The sequence below is a fragment of the Canis lupus genome, chromosome 4, assembly GCF_011100685.1.
Source record: "Canis lupus familiaris isolate Mischka breed German Shepherd chromosome 4, alternate assembly UU_Cfam_GSD_1.0, whole genome shotgun sequence".
NCBI lineage: Eukaryota > Metazoa > Chordata > Mammalia > Carnivora > Canidae > Canis > Canis lupus.
The window spans coordinates 80,806,135-80,823,135 of record NC_049225.1 but is presented as its reverse complement, the minus strand read 5'-3'; the positions used below and the strand labels follow the sequence as shown (position 1 = coordinate 80,823,135).

Below are 17,001 nucleotides of genomic sequence, written 5' to 3'. Positions count from 1 at the left end.
AACACCACAATAAGATGCCATCACCATTAGAATTTCCTAGAAGCAAAGGCACCACACATAGTTTCTTTGTACTGTTTCAACTCCTCACAGCAAGGTGGATTAAGGAAATTAGACTTCTTAAATTGTAGCTCAGCACCCTAAGTGAGCATGTTCCAGTAAAACACAGAAAGCACCTTTTATTTGGAAGTCACACAGGTCACCACTACCGTCCAAGCAGTTACAAGCCCAAACAGATCTAAGGATAATTTTTAGATTCCATCTATTGATGAAGGCCCAGCCAGGGATCATTGTAGAAGAGCACATAGGGCTAGACACATTGCTGTCTCAGTCCTTGGAAAATATAGTATTGAATTAGGGACAACAGGGCTAGGCAGGGCTAGGTAGGGGGTCACAGACGCAGGTTCACAAAAATCCCCAAAATGCTGGGGTGTAAGGAAGCCAGAGATAAAGGAACAAGCCAGACCACCCTGCCCTAAGGTGTGGGTGAGGAGAGTATCTTATTGTAACAGCTACTTGTGACCAACAAAGAATAACCAGTCCCCAAAGAAGAAGTGAGCCATTAAAGATGTTATCACTAGTCCTTACTCCATGGTGACATCAATAGATAATGTTAAAGGGATTTAGGTTCCCTGATTAGGTTCTCAATAAAAGACTGACCCTATAAGCCCTGAGTGGCAACCCTGTGGGGACCCCTCTCATCTCTGACACCTTTCTCTGTATCTTTACTTAATACACTTCTGTCCCTTTACTCACTCTCCTGTGTCCTCAAGATTCATTCTTTGACTCCGTGAGACAAGAACCAAGCTCTTCTGTATCAGTATCTAACATAATGGGAACCACATATTTACAGAGTGTCTAAGAATTTCCCCACCACTTAGTTATTATTGTAAAGGAAAAAACAACAACAACAAAATACCTTTAAACTATCAAGATTAAGAGAGATGCCTAACAATGAGGTGTAATTAAAATGCCAACCTCACCTATGTATGTACATCACAGTCCACCTAGAAAAGATGATTCCTCCTAATTATGTAAATAAGGGAGTTCGGAAAGGCATTCTCCCAGGATTGCCATGTTACTAAGGAATTCAGTCTTCTGTTCTCTGGTATGTATCTGGTATGCAAAGCTTGTCCTTGTAAGATGTGCATCATTTAAGGAGGCTATCTTAAAATATCCAACGCTGACTCCCTACAAATTCCCATTCTCTCATTCCCCAGTATCACACTATTTTTTTCTTTATGGTGCATATATATAAGGTATAAAGCAATATATTACCGCCTCTTCCCTTGAACTCATAATGTTATCTCTTTATTTGAGACAAGCATCCAGTCATTTTCTTCCCTCTTGTCACAAGTGCATATTGTTACTTTCATTCTTTAGATAATTGCCTCTTTCCTTTTTATTACCCTGTTTTTGGCCGACTTCCACATCACAGCCACAATAAGATAACACGAACAACCCTTTAAGTAAGATGATAGTCTTACAGCTGCTGACCAGAAGACTCTACATCTTGATAGGAGTTATAGACGCAGCAATGCCTTTAGGATCTCTCTCAAGAAAGTGGAAAGTGACAATTGTGCCTGGTTATTTGGTGCCTTTTTTTAGACCCTAACTTATACTTGTCCTTATGTCAGGACTCAGAAAGCCATCCTGCTTTCTCTCTGAATGCTAATCAAAGGGTTAATGCCTTAATAGGGCTATGGAATTTTAATAGCTTGGCTATGGAATTTAAGAGCTTGGTTTCTAGTCAATCTGACATTAAATGAGGTATGTTTTGTTTTTGTTTTTGTGACTTCACCTTTCATCTAAATAGGGTAACTAAAACTATTTAAATTTAAAGTTCAATTTATGAATTCCGATCAAAACAAAATACATCTTATCAAATGTAGGAGCTAATATATTATACAAAAATAAAAACTGTATAAGGCAAAAATGCAAAATTAGTTCTATACTTCAGGAGTGATAGTAAAAAGAGATAAAGAAATAAATACTTTTTTCACTAAATCTGAAGAAAATGAAAAATAATCTTCTGTAGTGTATAGAGTTTTTGCAAATTTATCTCTTTGTCACTATAATAGAAAGTTTTGGTGATAGATGAGACCTATTCTCTGAGAAAAAAATAGACTGGACTAATCAATGTGAATCTACATCTTTTATAAGACATTTCCACCAATTCAGTCCACATTATTCACGTCTGAAGAATATCAGAGAACTCTTGCTTCCTACCCAGTCTTGTGCCCATCTCTAGTGCTTTTAATATGTGTCTCATATTACTGATCCCTAAAGGGACACCCTGAGTGTCACTGATCTTCCATGTTCCTGGGAAGCAAGGAAAATGTCAGGTTGGATCTGGTAATACTGTTGTTAGAAAACATGGATGCTATAAAAAAAAAAAAAAAAAAAATATATATATATATATATATATATATATATATATATATATATATAGATGTAGTACAAAAGAGATCGTTTAAGGGACTCTCATTATCCAACATTTGGACATATTAGTAGTTGCAACGATGATATATGGAATAATAACAATAATAATAATACTGTACCTAGTTAAGTCTGTGAAAGATTGATTTCCTACTGATGTTCAAATAAGAAAAGTCCATGTAAAATGCATAAAAAGGAAAATAAATAATTGAAGAAACGTTAAGTAGAATAAGATGTGTTTATATTTAGTTAATTTTCAAAAAGAGAAGGATAAAGTGTTTTCTCTTTTTTACAGAATTTTGGTTTGCAAAATATGAACATGGCTATCACACATATAACAGGGTCAACTTCATGGGCCTGTGACTCGGACAGATGCACAGATCCCAGTATTTGTTGTGACCTTAATGCTCTGATATCACCATCTTGAAATTCTTAGTATTTTTGAAGCTGTGTTTTGCAAGCAAAGTCTGGCATGACCATTGAGCTTGCATGTGAGCAGAGGAGATACACATAATGTGCATTTCCCAGTTCTTTGATGCCTCCTTTGTATATCCAGTAAATACCAGATTCATCAGAATCTGAAATGCAGGGTGGTTCAGTGAGAGTCAAGGCGAGTTTGAGTAAGTTTGTTATGGCAACACACCTTGTGTTCACTTTGAACCTTGCTGAACTACCACACTTTGGACGTCATGTGGATTCTGTGCTCGTTTCATCAATAGCTATGACTGAATAAGCCAGGTCACTAATGGCTCTAAGAGTCTGCACTTTCCATCTGAACTTTTCTGTATTGAACAACCACTTATGCTGAATATCATGTCATAGAAATAAAGGGAAAAACAGAATAACCCATAGTTTTGTTTACTTTTCCATCCATTCATACTCATCAGCAAGCCAAAGGTAGAGAGTTTTGGTAGTATGTACTATAAAGAGGTAAGAGCAACAGTTGAACTAGGATTTCTGAGGTGCTTTAATTTTTTTTTTTCTGTTAAGAATGAAATTCATATAAATCCACATGTAAGGGTCACAAAATATGAAGTGTGCAATTTTGGTGATTGTACATAAGAGCTAAGTGTTGGGGATCCCTGGGTGGTGCAGTGGTTTGGCGCCTGCCTTTGGCCCAGGGCGCGATCCTGGAGACTCGGGATCGAATCCCACGTCGGGCTCCCGGTGCATGGAGCCTGCTTCTCCCTCTGCCTGTGTCTCTGCCTCTCTCTCTCTCTCTCTCTGTGACTATCATAAATAAAAAAATAAAAAATAAAAAAAATAATTATAAAAAAAGAGCTAAGTGTTGTATCTGCATATAAAGCTGGTATTGTACAGTATAAGTATGATGACAGATATCATGCTAATAATTTAAATTATTAATTTTTCATTATGTGGAACATTAAAGAACAAAGAAAAAAACACCATGATAAGTATTTTGAGAAAGATACAGAAGAAAAAGAAAAGTTGTATCACTTAGTACATGTAAGGCACTCTTTTCCTACTTCATGGGCCTGTTTTTTTATTCTTTTTTTTTTCTTTTATTCTTTCCTTGCTTTTTTGAAGCAAGGGGTCAAATGCTTTCATTTTGCATTGGATCCCACAAATTATGCAAGTGGCACTGAATGCAGTAAAATGTAAAGATTAAAATATATTGTGATTAAGTGCTGTTCATTCAAGTAATACAGGATTTAATATTCAATAATTAATTGTGGTAATTCACAACATAAAGAGACTTTTAAAAAACATTCTATTATCTCAATACATGCAGAAAATTATGTGAAAGATGAAACTCTCAATTATTAGTATATTAGAAAGAGAACTTCCTTAACATGATTAAGTACATTCATGAGAAAAAAAAATACGCAAGCTAAGATGATATTTAATACTAAAGACTGAATAAATTCTTTTGAGCTCAGGAATAAAAGCGAGGGTATTGGCTCTCATTGCTTTTATTCAACATTGTCTTGGAGAGACCACCAAGTGAAATTAGGTGAGAAGCATGACTACGGGACATAAAAATAGAAAGAATGGTAGAAAGAAAATCCTTTATTGACAAGTTTTTTTTGTGAATAATGTATTAATTTTGTAGCTCATAGCATTGCTAATTTCACTACTTATTTCTAATAGAATTTTTATAAAATCTTTAGAATTTTCTACATAGCTGACCACTGATTTGGGATGATATTTCATCATAGAGTAACTTTCCACATGCATTTAAGTCCATTTCTGGACTTTCTATTTTTCTTCATTGTTCATCAATTTAGTCATGTTGTAGTAGTACATGTTTTTCATCTTTGAGGCTTTATTTTTTTTTCTTTGAGGCTTTAAAATATATTTTAATATTTGGTCAGATTGGTCACACCTCACTATGTTTCTATTTACAAGGTTTCATTGATATGCTTTATTTATTTTTTCTAAGAAACTTATGATCAATAGGTCAGTCTTCCTTCACATTGCATTATATTTCATATAATTTTAATAAAACAATAACTGCTTTATTTCATTTATGTCAAGTTGATTCATTGGAATTTTTCATGGGAATATGGCTGCTAGCCCCAAATAATTCAAACCAAAAGATTAACTATGTTGAGTATTCTTAGAAAAATCTAAAATGTAATATATAAAAAATGGATATTGTCATTAATATAAATAAGTTTATATTCTTAATATACATTTTCTAAAGTAAAATAAATGTTAAACTAGTGACATTTTGCTTTGTTTCTATATATATATGATATTCATCATATATAATATATATGTATATATAATACATCCCAAATTTGGAAGAAATTTGAGATGAAATGGAAAATCTTTTCCTATAAATATAAATTATTCAACAGCAAACAAATTATACTTTTGGTGTAATTGTCAGATTTACGGACTGTCCTAAATTTGAATATCATGTCTGAGTTAGAAATCTTAAGGACAAAAGAATACCTATGAATAATGAGAAACAAACCTGCACACATGAATTATGGCTTAAACCTTGTCATGTTAATAAAGGGTGACAGGAGCATATTATGCTCCTAGATGAAGTTTCAGCCTTTATTACATGATTTGATTTCATTGAGATCCATGGAGATAAACTGAAATGTTTAGTGACAGTCCATTTTTTTAAATCATCCCCTCCTCAGAAACAGATAAAAAAAATGTAGACATAGTTTATTATACTTGGCACCTTAATAAAAATTCTGAATATTTTCACAATTGAATCAGTCCTCAGTTCCTTATCTATCAAAATTAGCAATTCATATACCTAGATAAACAAAACTTCCAACAAATACATAAATATCCTTTTAGTTACAAAGGATATGAGCATGACATTGAAAAGTAAGTAGAACAAATATTTTAATATGTACTGCCTCCAGCACTAATGGAGTTAATATTCTGTCAATATGTCCATTTTACTGTACTTATAATTCAGCTGTAAGAAAATCATTCAAGTGAAAGCATATTAGTCATATTATTTCCCTGCTTTTAACTGGCAATCTTTTATGTTATTTCAACTATTTACAATTCAGTATATATTTAATTCACATTTATATTCATACCTAGAAATATCCTCTATGTCTCCAGGAAAAATAACATGGTTGACAGTATACAAAACTCCTCTATTATCAGAGAAATATTTCATTTTCAATGCTAAAAATTTTTTAATTTAGTATATCAGAGCAAAGACCTCCCTTCCTCCAATTTGTGTGTCATGTATTGCTGAGCATAATAATGATTTACAGAATATGCAGTATAAATAGAATAGTTGGCTCCACAAGCAGATAGTAAATACTTTTCTACTTCTATATTCTCATAAAATTCAATACCTGCTTCATTCTTTTCTACCCTAACGTGTGCATCCCAGACATCCAACAGTGTGACCTTTCTCTTCCAATAGTTCATTGATTTTTGAATTCTTCATGATTTTACTAGTTTCCTTGGGAAAATATTCCATTTTAACTCGAGTGACATATGGTAAATTATGATCTTGATCAAAATCAGTTTTTGTAAAATTAACTGGAATATCTGGGGAAAAAAGAAGAGGCATATTCTTTCCTTTTTTTTTTTAAGATTTTATCTATTTATTCATGAGAGACATAGAGAGAGGGACAGAGACATAGGCAAAGGGAGAAGCAGGTTCCCCCCGGGGAGCCCAATGTGGGACTTGAATCCAGGATGCTGGGACCACAACCTGAGCTGAAGGCTCAACTGACTGAGCCACCCAAGTGCCCCAGGCATATTCTTTCTTAGTATAATTGAAGAGCTGGTGATGTGACAGGCCACCAGCGTGACTTCAAACATCCTACAGCTTCAGGTGCCATGCATGTGTTAGTAGCTAGGCCAACCTCTTTACTGATTTTCCTACTTTGCTACATGTCAAATAGAACATGTTAAAAAAACATGTACCATAATTTATTTCCAAGGTACAACCCCCATCCTTGCTTTTTTTGTACATGGGGTCACTATGTGATTGGTGTTTCAAACAAAAAAGGACAAGCATCAATACTTCCTGTTTCTTCACATCTCCTATGTCCATTATTTCATTTTTCTGAGTTTTTAAAAAATTTTATCTAGAATTGAGTAGGAATTTTAAAAATAATTAACAAGTCAACTTATGTTTGTTATAGTTTGTGGTGCTCACAGTGTAAAAATAGCTTTAGCACAACTATAAACTTCAGCAACCTCAGACCTGATTGAGAGTCAATATAAAGGGATCTTGACCTTTTATCCATCCAGTTTCTCCCTAAGTAACCAGGAGTATGAGATGCATATCCCGGTAAGCTGCCAGCGTCCGTGGAGAGAGACTAAAAGATTTAAAACATTATGAAATGCAAAAGGGCTCATCTTATAGGACCCCAATCAGACAATATCTTTGGCATCATGAACTTTTCAATGAGGATTGAAGGGCAGGGAAGCATGTACCAATGCAACTGAGATAAGTCTTTGTGTAGCTAGTCATCTGCTAACAGTGAGCTCTGTCCTCACCAGCTACAAAGAATCTTATACACAATAACTATTCTTTGGTTATGGTGTATGAAAATCAACAACTAAGCTCTCTGCATCATTTTATTTTCCATCCTTTTTGTGACTGAATTCCATAATTTAGTAAAATAAATTAATTTGATCCCTAGAATACTTTTGGTCCTCTTGCACGAGTGTCTTCTTGTCTTTGTTTTAAAAAAATATTTTTTATAAGATGCAATATAGTGTGAGGCATATTCAATTTTTCTTATATAAACAAGATTTGGATGCAAACAGTGGCATAAGTAACGCTTAAAATAATGTTTTACCTTGAGTGTCAGATTCTATCCCAAAAATGGCCACAACATTTCCAGTTTCTATGTCCTTTTTTAGAACTTTAACACACTACTACCAAATGGGAGAAGATATATACCTTCGCACTGAACTATGGCAGGAGTGATAAAATATGACTGTTGAGGTTAAAAGACAATATAGCTTTTCCTGGTTCTCTCTCAGAATGCTCAATTTTGGAACCAAGTCATCATGCTGTGAGGAAGCCAAGCAGGTACATGGAGATGTTCTTGCTAACAGCACTTTGGTGAGGCCCCAGCCAAGAGCCAATGCCAAAGCATCAGACATGTGGGTGAGCGAGCATTCAAATAACTGCATCCCCATAGTCCTTTGATCAACTCCAGGTGATGCTATGTGAAGTAGAGCAAGTCCTTTTCTCCATCCATAACCACCAAAGTTGTAGATCCATGAGTTAATAAAAAAATTATTATTGGCTTATGACCTTACATCTTATGGTGATTTGTATAAAGAGCTAAGTAGTACACGTAAAGTAACATTTTGATAGTCTGTACCATTCACATCCTCTATTTATTCCTGGGGGGAGGAGTTAGATAACACATACTTTACTGAAGTCAACTGTATGGTTATTCCAATTTTTTTGTTGTCTTGCTTCATTCTTTAGCTCTCCCTCTTTTCACCACTCCTATAGACAAAAAAGTGACCAAAATTATAATTTGTCTATAAACAAACACTACCAGGGCTCTTACTCAGGTTTACTCAGGTAAACCTGAGTGCTAAAAAAATAAAAAAATAAATCTTAAATACTAGGATTAAAATAATGTTCAATAGATTTCTTTATCAGACACATAATGCTTTTAACTATTTTTTTTTACTTTGAAACGAAACAAAAAAAATTAAGTAGTGAAGGGATATTTAAGTAGCACATGTTCATGGTCCTTGGGAAATAGCAAACCATGACGCAAAACAGTGGCTATGTAACATGATGTAGTTCCTTACATTTTTGTTTGTCACAATTCATTTTTACTATATTTTATTATCCCAACATTGAGAAAGCATTCAGATCTACTCCTGATAAAGAATATAATCCAATGTTCACAACTCTCCATTTTAATGATTTTCTATATTGATTTCTCTTGGGAGTCTGTCTATTTGCATATATGGCTTATGACCCCCAGCTTTAATGTTCCACAAATTTCAAGGTAGTCATAGAGTTTTACTCCTTTCCACCTTATACAATTTAACCCTCATCATCTACCAGTATAGCAGTTGGCTATACTTTATCTGTAAAGGGTCAGAGAGGGTCAATATTTTAGCTTTGTGGCCCATATGCCTCTGTCGCAATGATTCAACACTGCTATTAAAACAGAAAAGCAGCCATAGACATACAAAAACTAATGGGTGAGGCTGTGTTCCAGTAAAATATTATTAACAAAAAACAGGTGGCTGACTGGATTTGGTCCATGGACAGTATTTTGCCAAACCCTCTACTAGAATGGAGACTTGATAGCAGTGATTCCTTTTAATATTTGGCAAAAATAAGCCTATTTTTATCTATAATCCAAGTATTCTTCTTTCTAGAAAATGGTTAAATATGTTAATGGATATATTTTAAACGATTTTAACAAGATAGATATTATGTATTTTAAAGTTTAGCAAGTAACACAAATATGCTTTTAACTTGTAACAAAATATGTAAAAACCTTGGGACTTAAAAAAAATGCCTTGATGATGATAATTTGAAGATTATCCTATGAGTGATCTAATGAAAGTCACTTAAATCAAACACCTGGATTAATTAGAGAAAACAGTAACTTCTTCTGGAAGTCACAAAAACGTGTTTCTGTGGGTTTTGTTGTTAATAAAAAAAAAAAAAATTAGCTTTGGAATTGAAGGCATAGGGAAACACACCCTTACTTTCTAGTCCACAAATAAATATTAAGATGAAATTCAAAATAAAGTTAATGATACTCAAAATATATTTTGTTTCTCCAAATTAAGATTCTTATTTTAAAATATAGTTCAAATTCATAATTATGATTAGCATGCATTTTTAATTTATTTTAGAAATATTCTTAGCTCACTGTTTTAGGAGCCACATATAATATAAGGAACCAATAAACCAAAAATACTTCCTTTATGAAGCTTATATTCTACTAGGGGATACACATAAAAACAGAGATAAACATATGATATGGGGACGATTATAAGACATAAATAAAACAGTATTAAGCTCGTGAGGATTATAGGCATGGAGGATAAAATTTTAGATATTCTAAGAATCGTGAAGAAAATTCCATTTGGCAAATGACCAAGGAAAGAATTGTTACCTGGTTGCGATTATATGGGAGGAAAGATTTACAGCCAGAAACAGGAGTTTGGCTAGTGTATTTTTGGAACACCTTGAATGTTCCACTTGGCCTGTGAGACCAGAGTGGAGTGGGAAACGAGGATGTAGCAAGTTTGTAAGGGTAAAGGAGGATCAGATCCTATGAGAAAGGACAGAAGTCCTTTACAAAGGACTTTGGTATTTACTTTGATTTTGGAAGGTACTGGAGAGTTTGAGGCTGAGATTCACAATAACAGATTTTTTTTTTTTTTTTTTTTTTTTTAAGATTCTTCTAACAAAGCTGAAAAAAAAGGAGATCAGGTGAAAAGCTATGGGTGTTTAAATGTAATGTCAGCAAGTTGAATGGTAGGAAATAATCAGATTCTTTGATGAGCAGATGCACAATAAACCACATAACAAAAAAAATGTTAGTATAGTAAGATTAACTTAACGCAACTTAAAGCAGCGAGCACAGGATTTGTTTTTAGTATCTGTCTCATTGTGACTGTTAGGTTTTCTGGAGGATATCATTCTAAGTGAAATAAGCTAGTCACAAAAGGACAATACTGTAAGATTCCACTTATAGGAGGTATTTAAAGTAGTCAACTTCACAGAAGCAGAGAATAGAATGATGGTTGCCAAGAGCTGGGAAAAGATGGGAGTGGGGAGTCAGTAGTCAAGGGTAAAAAGTTTGTTATGCAAGAAATCGACTGTACAGTATAGTGCCTACTGCTACCAATACTGAATTGTATACTCGAAATTTACTAAGAGGTTAGATATTACTTTAAATGTTCATTAATAATAATAATAATAATAATAATAATAATAATAATAAATAAATAAAGGGGGTGGGGGAAACAACTTTGGGAGGTGATAGATATGTCCATAGCCTTGATAGTGGTTATGGTTTTGTGGGTGTATTCTTTCCCTAAACTCATCCAGTTGAATCTTTTCACATGTCAATTATATCTCAATAAAGTGGTTATAAAAGACATTACTAGAAAATGTGAAGGATCCAAATAAGTTCTTCACCTTAGTTAGTAGTATTGTAGTAAGAATGATATCTTAAATTTGATAAATGTTTCATGGTAATGTAAAATGTTACAATAAAGGAAAGCTCTATAAAATGTTAACAGGAGCTCTCTATACTGGTTTTATAATTTTGTAAGTCTAACATAATCTCAATTTTTAAAATGAATATTAAAGAAGATAGACTGCATTGCAGATGCACCTTTTATGAAGAAATGGGTCTGGTGATTTAAATAATTGTTTATGTTCTTTTTTGCATGATTCCCATACCAAAAAAAAAAAAACATTATCCAAATATAAATTTGCATTGACAATACTAACTTTGATAGTAGATAGTAAATTAGGTACATAAAGTCAGACCTGGATTTTAAGATATTGTCCATGGTTTAAAGTTAATATAATAAAATACCAAGAGATATAAAAGTTTTACAGCTCTTTTATTTTTATTAACACCTGAAATTAAACTTTGACAACCTGGGGACACTATATTATTTGATGTTCAGAGAATAATTTTTAGTAAAATATTATCTTAAAATCCTATTTGAATCTCTTTTATGAAGAAGAATGTGAGTGTAGCTCAAATATAAACATTACCAGTGCATAGTAAGAAGATAATGAATATGGAGATACTAATAACAGGATAAATTAGTAACAGATCTATAATATAAAAAATTTTTAAAGTATAAACTTGTTTTGACTATATCTCCTTCTTGTTACTTTTATTAAAATTCTCCATATAAGACTCATAAAGTCTTTAAAGCTGAATTCCACACTTTATTTTCAAGTGACATGGAGTCTTCAGATAACAATATGGATGATATGACTTCAGGATTTTTCCATTTTAAAAACATCGTGGAAATTACCAGGGGGAAAATCCTCAAGCTTGTTCAAATGTATTCAATCTAACAACTATTACCCATAAAAACTGTATCAAGTCATTACTCAGTCTCAGTGATTTCAATTATCCTCAGGTGCTGAATGTAGAATTGATTCTCTATTTCATCTACCTTTCTTGTCACTTTAGTTGTTATTTCTGCTCAGCATCATGGTTTAAACTATGCATTCTCTTCAACATCCAGTTTTTCTTGCAAATCTTTCTACCCTACATTTTATATTTTCAAAGGTTCTGCAAACACTTTTTGCCATGGTTTGAATGAAATGGAATATACACACTAAATTTATTTTTATCTACTCATAACTGTGTTTATGCAGCGAAGAGCACCACTGAGCATACTTAGCTTATACAAACAAGAAATATATAATGGAACATAAATATTTTCAAAGATTCACAGAAGTTTTGTGGATGGAGCCTATACATTGCTGGTTTTTAACAGTTCCCTGGACGATTCTTATGTGCAACTAGGATTAGGTCCAGTGATATTACAAATATGCCTTGACATGTGTCAGCAGTTCTCAAACATTTTGGTCTTGAGAGCCCTTGAATTCTTAAAACTTATTGGGAACACCAAAGTTCTTTCATTTAGATGGGTTATATAGGTCTGTATTTGCTGTATCAGAAATTAAAACAGAAAACTTAAAGCTATTTGTTCAGTTTAAAATTGCAGTAAAAAACCCATTGTATGCTAACAAAATAGCATTTTTAAGAAAAATAACCATAATTTACAATCCAATAAAAATAATGAGGAAAGTAGGCTCATTTTATTTTTTTTCTAATCTCCTTAATGACTGACAATTAGGAGACAGCTGGATTCTTATATCTGCTTCCGTATTTAATCTATTGGGATATTGATGTCATGTAGCCTCTAGTAAACTCCATTATACACTCTTTAGAAAATGAGAAAGAAATGGCAAATATTATCTTATTTTTAGGGAGATAATTTTGATCCTACACATACTTGGTAGTTAAGTGTATAAAGCGATGCCAGAACATGTCAAATAGTATTTGAATAAATATGTTCACATTATTATTTTGATTAGCTGCCAGCATGGTACTTGGAAAGTAGTTACAATACATTTTTAGAAATATATTTATTATATAAAGAGAGGTAACCCCATTCTTTACTATTTTATATATGTATAATTCCCAGTAACTTTTAACTTAAAAATAATTTAATTCACTTTTAAAAGAAGATGTAAAAATTTTTAAAAATAATTTAAAAAATGTATTATGTATGTACTCTGAGTCAGACATTGTACTAGGACCTAAAAAGTTAATGAGTCCTAAAGGAAGATTCTCATGCCCATAAAGAAAAGTTGCTTGGACTGCTGATATGGGCCTTAAAGAATTAATAAAATTTAATGAGGTAAAGAAAACTAGAAAGGCTCCCAAAAGAAAAAAAAAAAAAAAAAAAAAAGAAAGAAAGAAAGAAAATTAAGTCCTGGTTACAAGGGAAAAATTTTATGTGTGAAAATAATCACTTTAACATTCCTGATGTGGCAAGAAGTAGGCAACAAGACATAGTAGAAATATCTAATCCCAACAACATGAACACCAGAGAAAGGAGTGAAGGGAAGGTGGTATTAATACTTTCACCCTAGAGAAAAGCAGGGGCAAAAGATTTTGTGATAAATTTAAGAGGCAAAAATTCCGAAAGTATTGACTTAGGACATATTCAGTAAGGATGCTGTGTTAGTTTCTTATTCCTGTGAAAGAAGTAATCACAAACTTAGTGTCTTAAAGCAATACAAGTTTCTTATCTTACAGTTCTGGGCTTCACATATCTAAAAACATCTGCAAGGCGGCATTTTTTTCTAGAAGCTGTAGGGAAGAATTCATTTTCTTGTCTTTTCCAACTCTTGGAGGCTACTGGAATTCCTTGACTTACAACTCTCTTCTCAATCTTCAAAGCTCATGACTATCCAGAGGCCCTGGGATCAGGCCCTGAGCTGAAGGCAGACGCTCAACCACTGAGCCACCCAATTGTCCCTCATCTTAAGATCTTTGATTTAATCATATCTGCAAAGTTCATTTTGTGGTGTAAAGTTATATATTCACAAGTTTAGGGCATTAGGGCATGGACATTTAGGGGATCATTGTTCTGCTATCATTCAAAGGAAATTTTAAATGTTTTCTTAAAAATTCAAAATATAACCACTGAACGCCTATTTTTCAAAAATAACAAGAATGGTCAATGATATCTACTGAGGTTTTAAAAATCTAAATCTAATATTATTCCAATGTGAAAGTTGTATATATAAATAAAATAAATTTAAAAGCCCGTAGTTTGATTTAATGAGGAATGGTGTTTTTCCCACTCAAAACTGCATGTATGTAATGAAACACTGATTATGTCTACTTAAAATTAATTGGATATATCAGTTAATTGCACTGGATTTTACCACATTCCATGCAAGACTAATGCAAATATGTGCATTTTCAGTTTTATTTGCAGCTGATCAAATTGTATTAAATGCAATAATAAATGAAATGCAATTTTACACAATCTTTATCTCACCAGAGAGTGATATTACAACCAACAGCATAAACAATCCACATGTTAAATATTCCAAAATTATTCTACTGACAATGTGTTATCAGTGATTGAAACATTTTATTTTATTAGTATTCTTTCTGTTGAATATGAGTCAGTTTGAATTGTTATTAGTCAGTGGGGAACTTGATGCTCAATTGAATATAATGAAATGCTTCTCTGTTGGTTTTTGTTTTATGACCACCCAGTGGGCAAATTAAAATAAAGTACCATATTCTTGTATACATATGTATAAATAGTAAGCTCAAAGTATTAGTTAAAAAAAATACTACACACTATTTGAGGTCAGCATATCAGATTGTATTTTGAAGATGTTAACCAATTTTATATTTTTTGTAAAATTATATTTCTGTAATTTGGAATTTGATATATGCCCTTGACCATATTGCGATAAAATTTTTTCTTTGAAATTACTTTTTCATGTAATGTTGAACACAAACCTCTTCAGAATAATAGATAAGATTTTTAATATTTTTTTTCTTTTTTTTTGATTTTTAATATTTAAAAACAAGAAAGTAAGGTTATTATGTGTTGAAAATTAAGAATATTTTGGGACACCAGGTTGGCTCAGTATGTTACTCCTGATCTTGGGATCATGAATTCCAACCCCATAATGGGTGTAGAAATTACTTGGAAAAAAAAGAAAATTAAAATATTTAAATGATATGATTATCAAATATTTAATGTAAATGATTAACATAATGCACAGTAAGTTGAAATGATACCATCTACTCAATGTCTTCAGAATCAACATTATGTCCAGCGTAAAATATGTTTTATAAATATATCTTCTCATCCTGGCCTCAGCAGTTAGACAACAAAAAGAAATAAAAGGCATCCAAATCAGCAAGGAAGAAGTCAAACTTTCACTATTTGCAGACGATATTATACTCTATATAGAAAGCCCAAAAGACTCCACCAAAAAATACTTAGAACTACCACATCAATTCAGTAAAGTCACAGGATATAAAATCAGTTTACAGAAATCTGCTGCATTTATATAAACCAACAATGAAGCAGTAGAAAGAAAAATGAAGGAATTGATCCCATTTACTATTGCACCAAACCCCATAAGATATCTAGGGATAAACTTAAAGAAAGAGATATAACAACTCTACTCTGAAAACTATAGAATGCTTATGAAAGAAATGGAAGAGGACATAAGGAATGAAAAAAAAAATCCCATGCTCATGGATTAGAAGAACAAATATGGTTAAAATTCTCTACACCCCAAAGTAATCTACATATTCAATGCAATCCTTATCAAAATAACACTAGTGTTTTTCACAGAGTTGAAGAAACAATCCTAAAATTAGTATGGAACCACAAAAGACCCTGAATAGCCAAAGCAACCTTGAAAACGAAAAGTGAAGCCAGCGGCATCACATTTTGGACTTCAAGCTCAATTACAAAACTGTAGTCATCAAGACATTGTGGTACTGGCACAAAAACAGACACAGAGATCAATGGAACAGAATAGAGAACTCAGAAATGGACCCACAACCATATGGTCAACTAGTCTTTGACAAAGCAGGAAAGAATATCCAATGGGGGGAAAAAAACAGGCTCTTCAACAGATGGTGTTGGAAAAAAATTGTATAGCAACATGCAGAAGAGATAAACTGGACTATTTTCTTGTTCCATACACAAAATTAAATTCAAAATGGGTGAAAGACCTAAATGTGAGCCAAGAAACGATCAAAATTCTAGAGGAGAAAACATGCAGCAACCTCTTTTACATCTGCCAAAGCAATTTCTTCTAGATATGTCTCCTAAGGCAAGGGAAACAAAAGCAAAAACCAACCATTGGGACTTCATACAGACAAAAAGCTTCCGCATAGCAAAGAAAACAGTTAACAAAACTAAAAAGCAGCCTTTGGAATAGGTAAAGATACTTGCAAATGGTATATGTGATAGTATCCAAAATATAAAGAACTTATCAAACTCATCACCCAAAATACAAATAATCCAGTTAAGAAATAGGCAGAAGACATGAATAGATATTTTTCCAAAGACATAGATGGCCAACAGACACATGAAAAGATGCTTCACATCACTCATCATCAGGGAAATACAAATCAAAACTACAATGAGATATCACCTCACACTAGTCAGAATGGCTAAGTTTAACCACACAGAAAACAACAGATGTTGGTGAGGATGCAGAAAAAGGGGAATCCTCTCACACTGTTGGTGAGAATGCAAATTGGAAAACAGTATAGAGGTTCCTCAATAAGTTAAAAATAGAACCAACCTATGATCCAGTAATTGTGCCACTAGGTACTTACCCAAATAATATAAAAATACTGATTTGAAGGGGCACATGCCCCAGATGTTATAGCAGCCTTATCAACAATAGCCAAACTATGGAAAGAGCCCAAATGTGCATTGACTGATGAATGGATAAAGAAGTCATATATATATATATATATATATATATATATATATATATATATAATCTTTATATATATAAAGAGAAAGGCAAACCATAAAACAGATTCTTAGCTA

At 32.7% G+C, this 17,001-nt stretch overlaps 1 long non-coding RNA gene across 2 annotated transcripts in view; it reads right to left on the bottom strand.

Moving 5' to 3' along the window:
• Positions 1-3,338: 3,338 nt before the first annotated feature.
• The window catches only part of LOC111095659, a 33,125-nt gene continuing 19,462 nt past the window's right edge, over positions 3,339-17,001 (bottom strand). For both annotated transcript variants that reach the window (XR_005358647.1, XR_005358646.1), the window contains 3 exons: positions 8,288-8,368; positions 6,240-6,438; positions 3,339-3,666 (listed from right to left, as the gene is read on the bottom strand). This is a non-coding gene — a long non-coding RNA (uncharacterized LOC111095659). The remainder of the gene's footprint in view (positions 3,667-6,239; positions 6,439-8,287; positions 8,369-17,001) is intronic.